Genomic DNA, 16989 nt, shown 5'->3' on the forward strand with positions numbered 1-16989 from the left:
TTAATTCAGGAGAAAGATATTTCCCCTAGGAACAGAAGAGCTTTTGTAACGTTGGTGCTAAAATGGTCCCCTTGTCAAAGGACTTATGTCCTCTGTGGTCTTCCAAACAGAGTAGAGAAGGAGAGGAAATTGGCCCCAGAAACTGTGTTTGGTACATTTGAGAACCAAAATGGAAATTCTCATTCCATGGCATGCTCTAATGTGGCGAGGTTAAAGGGTTTCAGATTTATCAGCAGCTAAATTATATTAATCAAAAGGCAGTATTTATGTAAGCAAAGTAAAGGGAAGAATTGATTTGGAAATTAACTGGGTAATTTAGCCTGAAAAATATTACTTCATGAACCTTTAGACATTTTGAAATCCAAACACTTTTTGTTCAAAAAAAAATACATAGATTCTGTTATTTATTTATTTATTTATTTATTTTTTTGTCTTTTTTTTTTTTTTTTTTTTTGCTATTTCTTGGGCCGCTCCTGGGGCATATGGAGGTTCCCAGGCTAGGGGTCGAATCGGAGCTGTAGCCACCAGCCTACACCACAGCCACAGCAACGTGGGATCCGGGATCCGAGCCGCGTCTGCAACCTACACACCACAGCTCATGGCAACGCCGGATTGTTAACCCACTGAGCAAGGGCAAGGACCAAACCCGCAACCTCATGGTTCCTAGTCGGATTCGTTAACCACTGCGCCACGACGGGAACTCCGATTCTGCTATGTTTAAGGCAGGTAGGAGATCTGTATTGTTTTTACTGGAATATCTACTTAGAGAATTTTGGTGGAAAAGCATCTGTATAATGGCTTCAATTATTCACATTTATTTTGTGCGGCCCCTATAAAGGAAAACTAAGAACTGTGCACCAATCTTTTAGAAACATACACACATACATACCCACGTTGTAATTCAATGAATCAATCAGTTGATTGACTGAATCAACCCTAAATAATAATCATTCACGTAATCATCCTGATGCCGATTTACTGAAAGCTTATCTCAATAATTCTTCACATCAATACAATCTATTACTAATTTTTTTTTTCCTGCTCTTTCAGGGACTACTTTACTCACCATTTAGAGAAAGCAAAAGAAGAAGAAGGAAAAAAACTGTTCTTATCGAAAACTTGAACTTATCAAAAGTCACTTGCCTTGAAAATAGCCTGCAAATATCCAGGCACTGGAATTTCTCACTTTTTTATTTTCTTTCTCAACTTTAAATACTGAAAGGATGAAGGCATTTTCAAATGTGTGTGTTCTGAATTTTCAAATAGGCCACATTTAGAGCTCTGAGGATACAGCAGTTTGCTTCATGAGCCCCATAGTAAGTGCTGTCAATATTCGTAATTGTTTTCATCCAGAAAAAAATGTCATCTCCTCGCATTAAAACATTCACTTGTCTCCAAAACACAGGTCTTCTTACACGTTTAAGTTACATATGAGGTATCAGGAAAAAGAAAAAAGAAAAAAGGGGCAACAGGCCCAATTCTCTCTTTGGATGATTTATAATGTGGGTGTGAAAGAGGAAATGGGTGTTAAAAAGAAAAAGAAGAGGCCTTAGTTTTCCTCTCCACCTGGCCAGTGGCTGTAGCTGGAGAATGATACACTTCCAAACACTCCCCTGTCCTTCCTCCCCACTCATTTGATTCAGCTACATTATCTGGTGGCACCAAAGGCATTTGAGCCTTGACACCGGGTGAGTCAGCACCGCCTCAGAATCCCCAGGGGCTGCTGACTGGTGCCTGCCCGATGCGCTGTTGCCTGGCTTGGCCCTGACATTCCAAAAGAGCCCAGGGCTCATGGTAGCAGGTCTGAATGTTTTTATTTATTTATTTATTGCTTTTTAGGGCTGCACCCGAGGCACATGGAGATTCCCGGGCTAGGGGTCGAATCGGAGCTACAGCTACCGGCCTACACCACAAGCCCAGGTCTGAGTGTTTTAACATCCGCCTACTCCAGAAATTCTGAGAACCCAACAGCCTGTGGATGAAGTGCGTTCCGACTCGTGGGCTGAACTGGGGGCAACGGTGACTTCCTTCCTGTCTGTTGTTTACCTCCCTTCATCTTCCTCCTAATCCCAGGCCTCACTCCGCACAGTCGGGCCCGCCTGGGATTAAGCAGACATTCCCATCAGAACCCCTAACCTCCAGCTGATGGGACCTAAAACCACAGTCCTCCCAGATCGGGAATCTGGAGGGCCCATCTTGGCGCAGCCTATTCCTCCAAAACCCAGCCATCCGTCCAGCTGAGGTGCCCAGTTTGGATGTAGTCTGTCAGCTATCATTTCTACTACTGTGCCAAGTTTGAAGTCCTTCAGTTCACACAGATAAATGATTTAATTTTTCTTACACATTTTGCAATATATACTTAAAATTTTGTGGTTATAAAAATAATTTAAATCAAGTGAATATAAAAATAAAAATTTTTTAAGTTCACATAAAAATGAACTAATATAAATATAAAAATCATAAACTAAAAACATTTTTGGAGTTCCTATTGCGGCTCAGGCGGTTGAGAACCTGACAGAGTATCTGTGAGGACACAGATTGGATCCCTGCCTCGCTCTGTGGATTGAGGATTAGGCATTGCTGCAAGCTGTGACGTAGGTCGCAGATGCAGCTCAGATCCAGTGTTGCTATGGCTATGGCTGTGGCTGGCAGCTGTAGCTCAGATGTGACTTCTAGCCTGGGGAATGTCCATATGCCATGAGTATGGCCGTAAACATTAAAAAAAAATAATTACTCATGTATTTTAAGATAAAATAGATTGTTCTTAAAAATATGAATTTATAAATATCTTAATAACAAAGCAAATAAATACGACAGAAAAACATACGTTTGAGATAGATACCTAGCAACACCACGATCGTTTTAACTCCTAAAATAGGCATATGTATTTTAAAATAATAGAGGGCTTTGAGACTCTTTTTCAGAATTAATTCTGTGCCTTGGACATTAATTTCTTTCCCTGTCAAACTTCATTAAAAATCGATTTAACTGCTTATAGTTCAGCCTTTGCTCCAAACCGAAATAGAATCTATCATTCAAAATAATTTTCACAAGATCTCTGCTGTTCAGTATTATTTCATAGTCTTTAATGGTATTTCCTACCATGAAACATAATTGGTTTCCTGGTCACATCTGACCAACTAGTTAGGCAACAATATTATGCCCAAAGCAGCTGGTGATAAACTCACCTCCAAGTTGCTCTTGGGCAGAACAGCATCTTAACACTATAGGTGCACTTCTATTTGAAAGGACTGTTGTTTTTTACACACATGTATCTTACACAAATGCATTTTTCAAATAGATCTTTCCTTTAGATTCAGTGGGATTTAGATTCAGTAACAGTATGTTACTTTCACTACAGAATTTCTACAGGGTTTTCACATTGTGTAGTTTCATCTCCTACGTACATGCTCAATAATCGGTTGGCATGGAGGAGTGCCCTCCCGTGCGTTACCACTCCCGCTGAACAAGGCAGAGGGACATTCGTCCCAATCGTTGCTTTACAAACATAAAACCCCAGAGAGAAGGCCACTCTTTTCTTTCCAGTCAAGAAGGGGCTGACTATACACTTTTGGGGGGGGGTACGAAAAAATGACTTCCTAGTTGCCTGCATCCAGAGACTAGACCCCCCTGCTCTTTCCATGGAAGGGAGCATGAAAGATATTTTAAACAAATTGATTTCCCTGCTTCTTCCTGGGTCACTGAAGCTCAACTGTATCCTTATAAATAATGCACGACACAAACTCTGATATTCCTTCTGCCCCTCCTCCTCAATTATGAGAATGTGTGTTCCATGAGAGCAAGACCTGGCTTTGCTCTTTCTTTTTTACTTTTCTTTTCTTTTTTAGGGCCTCATCCATGGCATATGGAAGTTCCCAGGCTAGGGGTCTAATTGGAGTTATTGCTGCCGGCCTACACCACAGCCACAGCAACACAGGATCCCAGGTGCGTCTGTGAGCTACACCACAGCTCACGGCAACGCCAGATCCTTAACCCACTGAGTGAGGCTGGGGATCAAACCTGTGTCCTCAAGGATACTAGTTGAGTTCATTACCCCTGAGCCACAATGGGAACTCCAGCTTTGCTCTTTCTTTATCCCAACCAAGAACCACTCTTACTGTGTAGCTGACGCCGGAAACTCACCTCTCTATGCAAAACGAGCAATCCCCCATCCCAGGCACACCTTGTCCACATCGTCTCCGTCTTTATGAGCTTCAGAACAGTCTCTCTACCTGTCCCTTCTGTGCTGCTCCCAAAACAAATCTGGTTTTGCCTGTGTGTGTATTTATTCATTTTGCTTTTTTAGACTTTTCAGCCAGTCATAATGGAGAGAGAGCAAAGACCAAAAGGACAACAGACATTAGGGAATGTCATGGGGTCTTGTCTATGGTCCCTAATTCCTGCCACGTTTTGAAAACTCTTTAAACCTTTGTACCAGTTTGCTAAGGGCGCCATAACTATTATCACGAGTGGGTGGGTTAAGCAACAGCAATGGTTCCTCTCACAGTTTTGGAGGCTAGACATTCAAAATTAAGGTGTGGGCAGGGTGGTTCCCACTGGAAGCTCTAAGGGAGAAAGGGTCCAACATTTCCCTCTAGCTTCTGATGTTCCTTGGTTTTCCTTGGCTTGCACCTGCTTCACTCCAATGTCTGCTTCCATCTTCTTGGCTTTCTTCCTTCTGTCTCTGTGTCTCTTCTCTTCTATCCATAAGCGCCTTTCTTCCCTCTGTGTCTCTTCTCTTCTTTCCCTAAGGTCCACCTTCGTACTGAATTCAGGACTCACCCTACCCCAGCATTACCTCATCTCACCTAATTGCATATGCAAGACCCTCTTTTCAAACAAAGCACATTCTCAGCTTCTGGGAAGGACAGGAATTTTGAGAAGACTCTTCAACCCAGGACGGACCACTTTCCTGAATGTTAAATAATCCACAACAACTGTTCCCCTAAACTCGCTACATTTCCAGTGTCTTATTTAGCGGAAGTCTTTATAAGCTCACTCTTCCACAAGTATTCATAAAAATAAAGTAGGTCGGGATAAGAAATAGTCTTGCAATTATAAAAATTACTCCATAGCACATATCATTTATCATTTTAGTAAATGAGAATTCTCAGCAAGTGTTACATTTCACAAATTAAAACAGTAAAATTGAAATTGCCTGTCATTAAAATTTTATCTTTTTATCAAAATGAAAATGAATGATTTTAGCCTTTGGGGGGCTTTCGTTTTTTCAGTGTTTGAATAACAGAAGATGGTGGCACTGAGCTGCACTGTGTGACCTGACAGGTATAATGTGGCTTGTTATTTCGGGCTAGGCTGTTAGGCAGAGTTTTACTTGTAATCTGTGCTAGTGTTTCGTCAGGGAAGATGGAAGGTGTGCCGATGGGAGGCATTGGCCTTTGGCTCTGGCTGCTTAGCATCTAAACCGCTTCCTCTCTGAGGCATCTACTCGTTCCTCAGATGAGGTCGATCTCTCTTTCCAACTAGTTCTCTAGGGGAACTGCTGCTTCCTAGTTGTTTTCAGGGCTTTTCTTTGCAGGTAATTAGCCGTGCCTATTGTTATGACTGCTGTCTTCCTCTTGTCTCCTCTAGAAATAGGAATGACCATGGGTACAATGTACTCAAGACCGGCTAAGGGTAGAAACCCTGCGAAGACAGATATAAACGGGGGTGCTTTCTTTAATCCTCCCAAGAAGCCTACAAAGCATGAGCCATTACCATCCAGATGTACAGACAGAGACTCTGAGGCTTAGCCTGGCTCTCACACTAGCTCTCAGTGTCACAGGATCAGAATCCAAGTCCTGGGAACTCCAGACACCCAGGTGTAAACCACAGTACAGACTGCCTGTCCCCACTCTCGGAAGGGGGGATCTCAAGTAGTTTCTACTCATTACAGCTCAGACCCCTCATTCAACCTCTTAAATCTCAGCAGGTGTCCATTCCTCCTGAATCAGAGAAAATGAAAACCCTAAAATGATTCCCTTCATATCCGACCATTAGGGCCCAGTATTAAGACCTGTTTGCTTCCATCTCTCCCCTGAGGAAAACACATCCATTCACCAAACCTCTGCATCCTACCCTTTTCTGCGGTCCTGGAAACAGACAAGTGACTCAAGTACGCTCTCTTCATTGGCTCCCATCCTCAATGTTTAACATGCTAGTAAGGTCTTATTAGCAAGAACCCTTTACCCTTCCGTTAACCGCTCTCGCCTTCTTTCTCTTGGCCTCTCTCTCTCCCCCTTCAGTTAACTTTCTCCCTCTTTCTCTCTCCCTCTCTCTCCCCCGCCTTCTCTCCTTTTAAAAGACAAACCTCTAAACGGTCTAGCCTTGCTTCCTCTATTTTATCATTTCTCAGTCAACTTTTTCTCAATTGTCTCATGCCTAATCATTTAACTAAATTCTTCTGCCTTGGTCCACAATGTAAACTTTAAAGCTAGTGCATGGTTTTAAGTTCTAAATGCCCCTTACTTCTAAATGGCATTCGAAAGATTTGCCGCATCCCTACTCCTGGCTTCTATTACAGCTCACACTCCTCAGGCTTTATCACTCTGCTCTTTCTCTTAATCTCCTTTGCCGGCAAGCACCTCCGCATTTACTTTGATGTAATTTTTAGACTATGACATCATACAGTACGTTTATACTTTGATTTTAAAGAAACTGCCTGCTGTTTCCTAAGGTGATTGAACTATTCTGCATTCTTACCAGCAGGATATGAGTTCTAGTTCCTCCGTATTCTCACCAATACGTGGTATGGTCAGTAGTTTTAATCTTAGCTATTTAATAGATGTGTAGTGCTGCCACTGTGCTTTGGCTTGCGTTCCCCTAATGACTAATACAGCTGAGCATTTTTCAGTGCACTTGGCCATGCACATGTCTTTGGCGAAGTGTCTGTTAAAATTCTGATCATTTTTTCTTGGACTGGTTGCTTTCTTGAGTTCTGAGACTTCTTTATACATTCTAGAAATCCTACGTTAGCTACATCCTCTGCATTTTCTTGTAAGCCATGGTTTGTTTTCTTCTAGGCCACAGTTTGTCTTTTATTCTCTTAACGACTTTTGAAGAGTCAAAATTTTGTTCTGTTTCATTTTTAAATTTTGACTAAGTTCAATTTGTTAATCTATTGTGGCATGAATCATGCTTTTAATATTGCATTGGGAAATCGTTACTTAACCCAAATTCATAAATATCATCTCTTGTTGTTTCCTCTAGTAGTTTTACAGCTTAAGGTTTTATGTTTTGGTCAGTTACTCACCTTGAGTTAATTTTTATATGCAATGAAGCAGATGGATCCATGTTCAGTTATTTTGTGTATTTTGTGATGACTATCCAATTGTTCCAGGATCATTTGTTGAAAAGACACTTTCCCACTGAATTCCCTTTATCTCCTTACCCAAAATCAATTATGTGTGTGTGTGTATATATATATGTGTGTGTGTGTACATATATGTATTTATAAATACATTTATATATTTATATATGATTCTTTACATTGTTCCATTGATCTATTTTTCTATCTTAATGCCAATATCTGTATTAAAATTATTCTTATTCCAAGATTTTTCTTTTTAAAAAACTGTTATAACTATACCATGTCCTTTGTATTTCCATAGAATTTTTAATTTAGCTTGTCAACTTCTACAGTTTACTGGGATTACATGAAATTTATACTTCATTTTGGGGAAAACTGGCATCCTAAAAATACTGAGTCTTCTGTGGAGTTCCCATCGTGGCTCAGTGGTTAACGAATCCGACTAGGAACCATGAGGTTGCGGTTCAATCCCTGACCTTGCACAGTGGGTTAAGGATCCGGCACTGCCGTGAGCTGTGGTGCAGGTCGCAGACGCGGCAGCTACAGTTGGATCCTGCGTTGCTGTGGCTGTGGTGTAGGCTGGCAGCTACAGTTCCGATTCGACCCCTAGCCTGGGAACCTCCATATGCCATAGGAGCGGCCCCAGAAAACGCAAAAAGACAAAAAAAAAAAAAAAAAAAAAAGTTTTGAGTCTTCTGACCCATGAAAATATATTTTTCCTCAACTTTTTAGATAATATTTAATTTTCTCTGCAAAGTTTTATAATTTTAACTGTACAGGCCTTTCACATATTTTGTCAGATTTTTTTTCTTAAGTATTTCTTGCTTCATGCTATTCTATATAGCATTTTTATTTTAAATTTCATGCTGGTCTTTCCTGTGATTTAAAAATATAATTAATTTTTGTATATTGAGGTTGTATCTTGCAACCTTGCTAAAATTACATATTTGTTCTAGTCGCTTTATACAGATTCCACCAAGTTGTTCATGTATTTCACTATATTGTGTACAGCTAAACTCAATTTACTTCGTCCTTTCTAATCTGTATGACTTTATTTGTCTTACTTTGCTGCTATGGCTGAACTCTCCAATACTACGTTAAACAGAAACTGTGGGTGCTCCTTTGCCTTGTTCCTAATCTTAAGTAAGCAACTGTTAGGCTCAATTTGCTTGCTTTTTTCTGGGTTTCCAAAGATTTCTTTCCTTGGTTGACTGACATCCCATGTCTTACAGATCATTGTTTAAGATGTCCTTTCTCTTTTGTTGGTCTGTTTGTCATGTGTCAGAATAAATCTGGTTCCTTATTTGTCCATCTTGGCCAGAAATGTAAGTCTATTTTGACCTTCTCAAATTTTAATGTCAATATCACAATTTCTTTTCTTCCAATTAAACACTGTCTTCCTGAGGAATATTATCTGCTTGCAGAGCTCTGATTATCATTTATATACAAATGACTCTTACATTTATATCTCCAGCCCAGATCTCTCATTTTTTGAATTCCAAGGGCATTTTTCAGTCACCAAGCCTACACATTTTCACATGAAATTTCACAGGCCAAACGTGGCATGTCAAAAATGAACCTATGTTCACCCCAACACTTCTTTGACCTATTGAATTTCCTGTCTCAACAAATGGCATCATCATCATCTATTATTCATGTCAGAAACTTGGAAGTCAACCGTAACCCTACCCCATCCCTCAAATCCTGCTCAATCACCAAGTCCTGTTGAGTCTACCACCATAAATATATTTAAAAACCTGTTCATGGTCCCTTTCAACTACTCATCCTGTCATTTCCTTTCAAAGCTCTCTTATGGTTTATGTCCTCCCAAAATATGTGTGAAAGTCTTAACCCCTGATACCTGTGAATGTGATTTTATTTGAGTCAGAATCTTTGCATATGTATCTGGTTAAGATGAGTCTGTTTGGATCAGCCCTAGTCCAATGTGATTGCTGTCCTCATAAGAGGAGGAGGAAAGACACAGAGGCAGATGCACAAGTGAAATATTATGTGAAGATGGAGACAGAGGTTGGAGGTCTCCACATGCCAAGGAATGCCAAGGATTACCAACAACCCCAGAAGCTAAGAGAGAAGTATGGGACAGACTCTCCTCTAGAACCCTCAGAGATGCCCTGTGACTCCTTGATTGCAGACGTCTCGTCTCTTGAAGATTACTGTGTGGTTTGAAGCCACCCAGTTTGTGATGCCTTGTTATGGAAGCCCAAGAAAGCCAATAAACTCCCTACCACTTCATTCCAACGAGGACCCCTCAAAAAATCTCCTTATGTGTAAGCTGGCATCATTCTTAGCCTCTTTATATATTATTCTGCATGTAGAAGTCAGAGTGGGCTTTAGAAAGGCAAATCTGATCACATTTTTTCTCTTATTAGTTGACAAAATATTGTAAATCGACTATGTATATATATAATATTTTTTTTAAAAATTAAAAAAGCTTTTATTGCCTCCTCATTATTTAAGGATGTAGTTGGAGATTTTCAGTATGGTCTAAATTTACCCCCATTGTCACTTCTTCCATCCATCTTTCTGAAATGCCTTCTTCTCCTCCTAGAGTCTTTTCTCTCCCTCAAACCAGCCATGCTCTTCTTGCTCTGAGATGTTATTCACCGCCATTCCCTCTGCTTGGAATACTCTTGTCCCCAGGTGGACTTCAAGACATTCCTCAGGGACTGAGATGCCACGTCCTCAGAGAAACCTCTTCCAGGTAACTGAGAACAAAATCAAGTATCTCTTTCTCTCCCTTTCTCTTTCTCCTTTGACTAATAGGACGTATGTTCGAAATGTAATGTGCTCATTTTTAACATTTGTCTAATGAGTATGATGTAGTGTAACGTATCCTTGGAGGGCCCTGTTCACGTCTGCAAGAGTGCTCTCTGCCTGAAGGACCTCAGTATCCACTGGTTTCAAACACCTTCTTCTCCTCATTCTCTCCCCTCTCCACCCCAGATCTATATTTGCAACCTGTTCCAAGGTAAAACTAGTCATCCAAACCCACAGACCTCTAAGAAGTCAGAAGACTGGGTGAGGAATTGGGGGAGAGGACAACGGGTGGGGAGTGGGGGGTGGGCAGAGAAGCAGGAAAACCATGGCAGACAGTGGCATATAGGGAATGACACCATTTGGCAGCTAGCTTTGAAAATTCTAGTCTTACATTCACTCAATTATTCATCACTCGTTGTCCACATTTCCCAAATCAATCAACGGATCGGCTCCTGTTCTGTCTATTTATATGTGTCGCCCTTGCTGGACACAGCAGCTTCGCTCCTGGGCTTTTTGTACTGGTTGTTCTTCATGAACACCATCTTGGGGGTTTGGATTCTGGTTTTAAGTCTGATTTAATTTATACAGTAATCTTCTGCTGGAGCCAGGGAATAATTCAATTTGTTCCATTCTTTTTATAACAAGAGATCCTGAGTTCTGTCCCCTGTAAATACTGACCATCACTGCTAATGTGCAATGTTTTTAGAATTTACGGTTTAGAAATAATTCACTCCCCTGGAAACTGCTCCCCTTGGTTCATACAAAATATATCTAAGTGTGATAAGGAGGAAACTGTGAAACTATTACAGGGGGAATTTAAAAAATCAGTCTGCAAAATAATAATCAAATACTAGAGGGAATAAAGTACCCAATCACCCATAAATTTGAAGTGAAAACTAGAAAACGATTTCACCAATTTTAAAAAAAATGTAGCTATATGCTATTTTTAAATAAGCCTATGTAAAATACAGTGAATTTCAAAAACCTGCTTTTGTTTGGTCTAAAATGAAATATTTAAAGGAAATTGATCATCAAAGGCCTGTTAAACACAGTTCCTCTAATTGCCTGATATCTATGTCAGCATTTCCCATGGAGTAAATGGAATGACCAGTGTCAACAGGCAACATTTAAAAAGCCATTTCTTTGCGATTTAGAATACTTTTGCCACCCCTGGGGACATGCTTTGAATCTGGCTAGAACATTAGCTGATCATGCTACTTCAGTCTGACAGCTTCAGATTTTTAACAGGGGAAAAAGGCAGAACTAATGGATGTGAATAAGCTTAAAAGCAAGGGAACTTATCAATCACGGTAAACAGCTGTATTTTTGGAAGTGAATAGAGGTACTTCTAAAAACACAAAAAAGTCAATAGATATTTTTTTCTGGCAACGAATAATTTCCATCAGGTCTTCTTCCTGTGCCCTCCCCAAGCAAGCCCGCCTCCTTCGGTCTCATTCACCACAATATTCTCGTCGGCCTGGAGTCACTTGCAATCGTAGTCTTTGCGCCTACGGTTCCACTTTCCAGAAGGAGTAACACAGCATCCAATTTAATGAAAAGACATCTCCAAAGATGAATGAAGCAAATCAAATTATTAACCTGATTATAACCCCTTTTCTTCCCTTTCCGATTGTATAACAGAGAGCGCGCACACACGCCACTATCTATAATCGGCACATTACCAGCTAACGACTATAAATATTTATCTTTTTATTCAACCTCAGGCACATTACATTGTACATATGTATTTCAAAGAGTCAGAAGACGATTATCTGTTTTTCTTTACAATCATTTCAAAATATTCGACAATTGTATTCCTCCAGAGAGGCCTCTGACCCATTGTTTTCCAGGACAAATGCATTTTCGAATGGATTATTAGGGTAACCATGGTTAAGGAAGCACAATAAAACTCTGCTTCCTCCACTGGAAAAGTGGAAAATATTTGATTTTATTCTCTAAAGGATTAGGTTCAGGACAAGCCTTCCGGCCTTAGAACGGGATGAAGTAAATGCCCTCAGTATGGAACGCCAAGGCTACAAGCCTGCTTCCAATGCTCTGGGCGGCCCTCTCTCAAGCTGAGGGGCCACCTTTCCATTAACAGAGCTTGACGATTTCAGGTAGAACTTACAAGGCATCGGGATTAATTTCCTCCTATGCAGGAGTCATGACATCCTTTGAAAGGGATGAGACAACACTGGAGAGACAGTCATGCTCCGGTGCATTAACTGATCCCCAGGAGGGACAAACAGTGTAAACACACACGTGGCACTAGAATGTGACAGAGCCCAGGCATTTTGGGCGGGGCCCACAGGATCAGGTGATTAACTTGACGGGGTGTCTCCAAGACATTTCTGATGGATGGGAATATTTTTTATGAAATAGAATTTTTCCAGAGAAACATTTGAATGTCAACAGATAAAATTAAACATCAAGTTTAATAGCATGAGCTTTCAAGTCAGCTGACTGGATTTGAATCTCTGCTCCAACATTTTCTACCTATGTGACTCTGGAAAACATACTTCACCTCAGTTTGCACATCTGAAAAATAAGGCTTAATCACTGATTTTTATTCTTTCAGGTACTCAGTGTTCGCATGAGGTTTGAATCAAGTCTGTTAAGCTTTTTCTATTGGGTAATAGTCCAACAGTTACTTTAAAGAAATAATCCTTAATATCTGTACTTCTTTAAAAAAAATTTTCCCCCCAAAGACAAGTCAAATAGATTTTTATACTGAGTAACATCATACAGATTATTTGTTTTAAACTTCCATGTAGGCTAGACTTGTCTGATATGAACCCCAGAGAGATATAAGTAAAGATTCACAATTCTCAGGCAATCCCCAGGATTCTTAGAACCCTTTGTCCCTATCTAGCAGATCTGGCTCAGATTTGGCTAGACCAGGTTTTTTGGGTTTTGTTTGTTTTTGTTTTCTTTTTAGGACCACACCTGCAGCACATGGAAGTGCCCAGGCTAGGGGTCGCATCACAGCTACAGCTGCTGGCCTGCACTATAGCCATAGCCACAGCAAAGCCAGATCCAAACCACATCTGTGATCTACACCACAGGTCACAGCAACGCCGGATCCTTAACCCATTGAATGACAAGGATCAAACTTGCATCCTCATGGATACTAGTCAGGTTTGTTTCCACTGAGCCACAACAGGGATTCCTAGAACATGTTTAGTTAGACTTTCCCTGTCATGAGAGAGTCTTGGAAAATTAGGTTTCCACCACCCAAGTTTGTAGTGATGAGTATTTTGCCTGGAACATGAGAGCATTCCACAAGTGTAAGGGTTATTATCACTGGAAAGCAAATTCCAAGAAAACAAAGGCTTTGTCCATTTTTTCTTGAATAGGAAGTTATTTTAATGTTATCAACTGACAGGGACATCCTAGCCAATATTCAGGTAGAATATCCAGCAGAGCGTAACTGTTAACTACTAAAATCAATGTGTCAGAGTGAGCCAGGCTGACTTTCTCTCAGAATCGTACTTTAGAGTGGCTTACAGCACACTTACTCCACAGTCTCTCTGAGAAGCTATGTCAAGTACACAACATACAGACCCTAAGGTGACCCCCATATCCCCACTTCCTGGTGTCCCTACCTAATTGTGTTCATATCTTTCTATGACCCCTCCCCTTGAAGTTGGACAAAAGCTACAACTTACTTCTAATAACGCACAAGAAAAAATGTTCAACATAGCTAATTATTGGAGAAATGAAAATCAAAATTACAATGAGGTACCACTTCACACTGGTCAGAATGGCCATCATTAATAAGTCTACAAATAACAAACACTGGAGAGGGTGTGAGGAGAAGGGAACCCGCCTACACTGGTGCTGGGAATGTAAATTGATGTGACCACTGTGGAAAACGGTATGAAGGCTACCATATGACCCAGCAGTATGAAGGCTACCATATAGAACTACCATATGACCCAGCAATCCCAGCAACATCCAGATAAAACTTTAATTGAAAAAGATACATGCACCTTATGTTCATCTCATCACTATTCACAATAGCCAAGACATGGAAACAACCTAAATGTCCATTGACAGATGAATAGATTAAGAAGATGTGGTACACATACATAATGGAATACTATTCAGCCATAAAAAAGAACAAAATAATTCCATTTGCACCAGTATGGATGGAACAAGAGGCTCTCATACTAAGAGACGTTAAGTCAGACAGAGAAAGACGAATACCATATGATATCACTTCTATCTGGAATATAATATATGGCACAAATGAACCTATCTGTACAAAAGACAAAAACTCATGGACATGGAGAACAGACTTGTGGTTGTGAGGGGGAGGGGGAGGGAGTGGGATGGACTGGGAGTTTGGGGTTCGTAGATGTGAACCACTGCATGTGGAGTGGATAATATGAGATCCTGCTGTGCAGCAGAGGGAACTACATCTAATCTCTTGTGATGGAACACGATGGAGGATGATGTGAGAAAAAGAATGTGTGTACTTATGTGTGTGTGTGTGTGTGTTTATATATGCATAGCTGGGTTCCTGCGCTGTACAGCAGAAATTGACAGAACATTGTAAATCAACTATGATAAAACATTTTTTAAAAAAGATGTCAACAGCCAAAACTAAAGAATATGACAGAAGTGACATGGTGCGACTCCAGTGATGAAGTTTACACTACACAACAGATGAGAACAGAGTCCAGCCAGCATCTTGACTGCAGCCCAATAGATGCTGAGTCTGGACTCCAACTAAGCCACATCCAAGAGTCCCCACCCATGAATGCTGTGAGCTAATTACTGCATGTTCTTCTAAACCATTAAGTTTTATGGTGATTTGCTATACACAGTAATAGATGTTAATATAATAAGTAATCGCAATGTTCCTATTTCATCTCTAAATTATTACTAAGGAGCTCCCGTTGTGGCTCAGCAGGTTAAGAACCCTACTAGCATCCATGAGGATTCGGGTTTGATCCCTGGCCTCGCTCGGTGGGTAAGGATCCAGTGCTGCCATAAGCTGTGGCATATGTCGCACACATGGCTCAGATCTGGTGTTGCAGTGACTGTGGTGTAGGCCGGCATCTGAAGCTCCAATTTGACCCCTAGCCTGGGAACTTCCATGTGCCTCAGGTGCAGCCCTAAAAAAAAAAAAAAAATTATTATTGAAAGCTATATGGTGGCACACATACTACTTTGTGAGCTATTTCCATTAGTAAAACAAATAACAGTCAAGAGTCTTAATGAATGTTTTGAATTGTTAGTGAATTTATGTAGAGAAAAATTCAAAGATTCATTTATATCAAGTAGTAATGAACATCTCCCATCACTGTTGTTATGATCTATAATATGGGACACTGAACACTGTATTTTCAGTTCATACTGATTGATCCTTCCCTACTTCTGCTAATTTAAACTGTCCTTTTAGGGAGAAAGCTAACGATTAAAATATTACGTCTTGATTTTTGTCAATAATTCTGGAAACATTTGTTTGTTATGTTTTTTTGAAGACTATTAATAAAAAGAGAAATTACTTATTGAGTTATGATTCATGTTCCTCCAGAAGAACAGTAACTCAGCATCTGATGAGGTGAACCAAAAAAGTGGAAAGAATTCGTTTCTATGTATCTGTTCAGATGCAAAGCTGACCTATTATCTTTTTTGAAGAGGGCTCTTTTCTTTCAGGACCTAAGATTGTAGTGGCAACTATCTGGTCAGTAAGTGATAAAATCCCATTTCTATGCACCCATTGGCCTGTAGACTTCTCTCTTTTTTTTAAATGCACCTCAAGGTTAACAACTGACTTTTGTTAATGATGGGATTAATCCTCCTGGGTCTGTGCACAACACAGATGATTTGCATATCTTATCTTGGCCACTGCTAGGGTGGATTTTTAGTAACTACTTCTCCTAGGGAAAAAAAATAGAAAGAGAAGGATGATGTGTCTCCTTGGTGGCTCTAAAGGAAGTCATCCCTCCTTGTGGGACCATATCTTTGCAGGCAGTGGACTTGGTCTTCAGACAAAATCTATCAATGGGAGACCGCACCCCAGAGACAATCAGGATGCCCACTTGTCTGCAGTTTCTAAGCACTGTCCAATTTTTACTGCAATTCACACGTAATTTTATACATGCAATATTATCTCATATACGTGTGTGTGTATGCGTACATATACATATATGTAAAGATTTTGCAAATACTGGGCTCCGTAACATTTTCGGGGTCACAGATGGAAGGAGCAAAGCTAAAAGAAAAACTAGCAAAGTCCTGTTATGCAAGAGATAAATTATACAGTCTTTTTTTTTTTTTGCTGCTAGGATATTCAGTGTAGTTTCTAAACTTTTCTAAGCCACAGTTTACTCAGTTATAAAATAGAGACAGTAAAATGATTTATCTCATAAGTCTGCAGATGAGATAAAACCTAAAAAATCTTTCAGCCCAGCCTAGTACCTAGAAAGAACCCAGTAAATGTTAGCGGCTGTGGCGGGCTTGCTATATGCTATAAATTATGACTTAAGAGACGCTGTGCTTAATAGATTGGATATGCTCCTTTGCATCATGCTTAGAAGGTTGGATTGTCCTGTGCAAAGATTTATATAAATATAAACCAGGTGTCTCACACTTATTCAGCCTTCAGGGGTGGGTCATGCTTCCCTTTAATGCCTAAATAGCAATAGCCCATGTCCCTTTGTGTATTACGGCAGAAAATCTAGTCTTTTATGGGGTTTCTCTCCCCAAGTACTTCTGGGAACCTCTAGAAAATGCTTACATATCCCACAACTTTGTATGTCATAGTTGCCTATTACGTTTCAGCAAACCATCTGATTCTAGAAGCCTGCAGCATGATTCCATACTCATGCCTTGTTTTCTTTGTTCTGGCTTCCTTGGCCAGATGTTTGTGCCCCCACTGTTCAAGATTG

At 40.3% G+C, this 16989-nt stretch overlaps 1 protein-coding gene across 3 annotated transcripts in view; it reads right to left on the reverse strand.

Moving 5' to 3' along the window:
- Positions 1 to 16989, reverse strand: part of LOC146398709 (uncharacterized) — an 843865-nt gene that overhangs the window by 199891 nt on the left and 626985 nt on the right. The window lies entirely within an intron of this gene.

This window comes from Sus scrofa, chromosome 11, assembly GCF_054392235.1.
Source record: "Sus scrofa isolate SSC_HxYL_T2T_F1_AM1 chromosome 11, Sscrofa_HxYL_maternal_Yorkshire_Landrace_v2.0, whole genome shotgun sequence".
NCBI lineage: Eukaryota > Metazoa > Chordata > Mammalia > Artiodactyla > Suidae > Sus > Sus scrofa.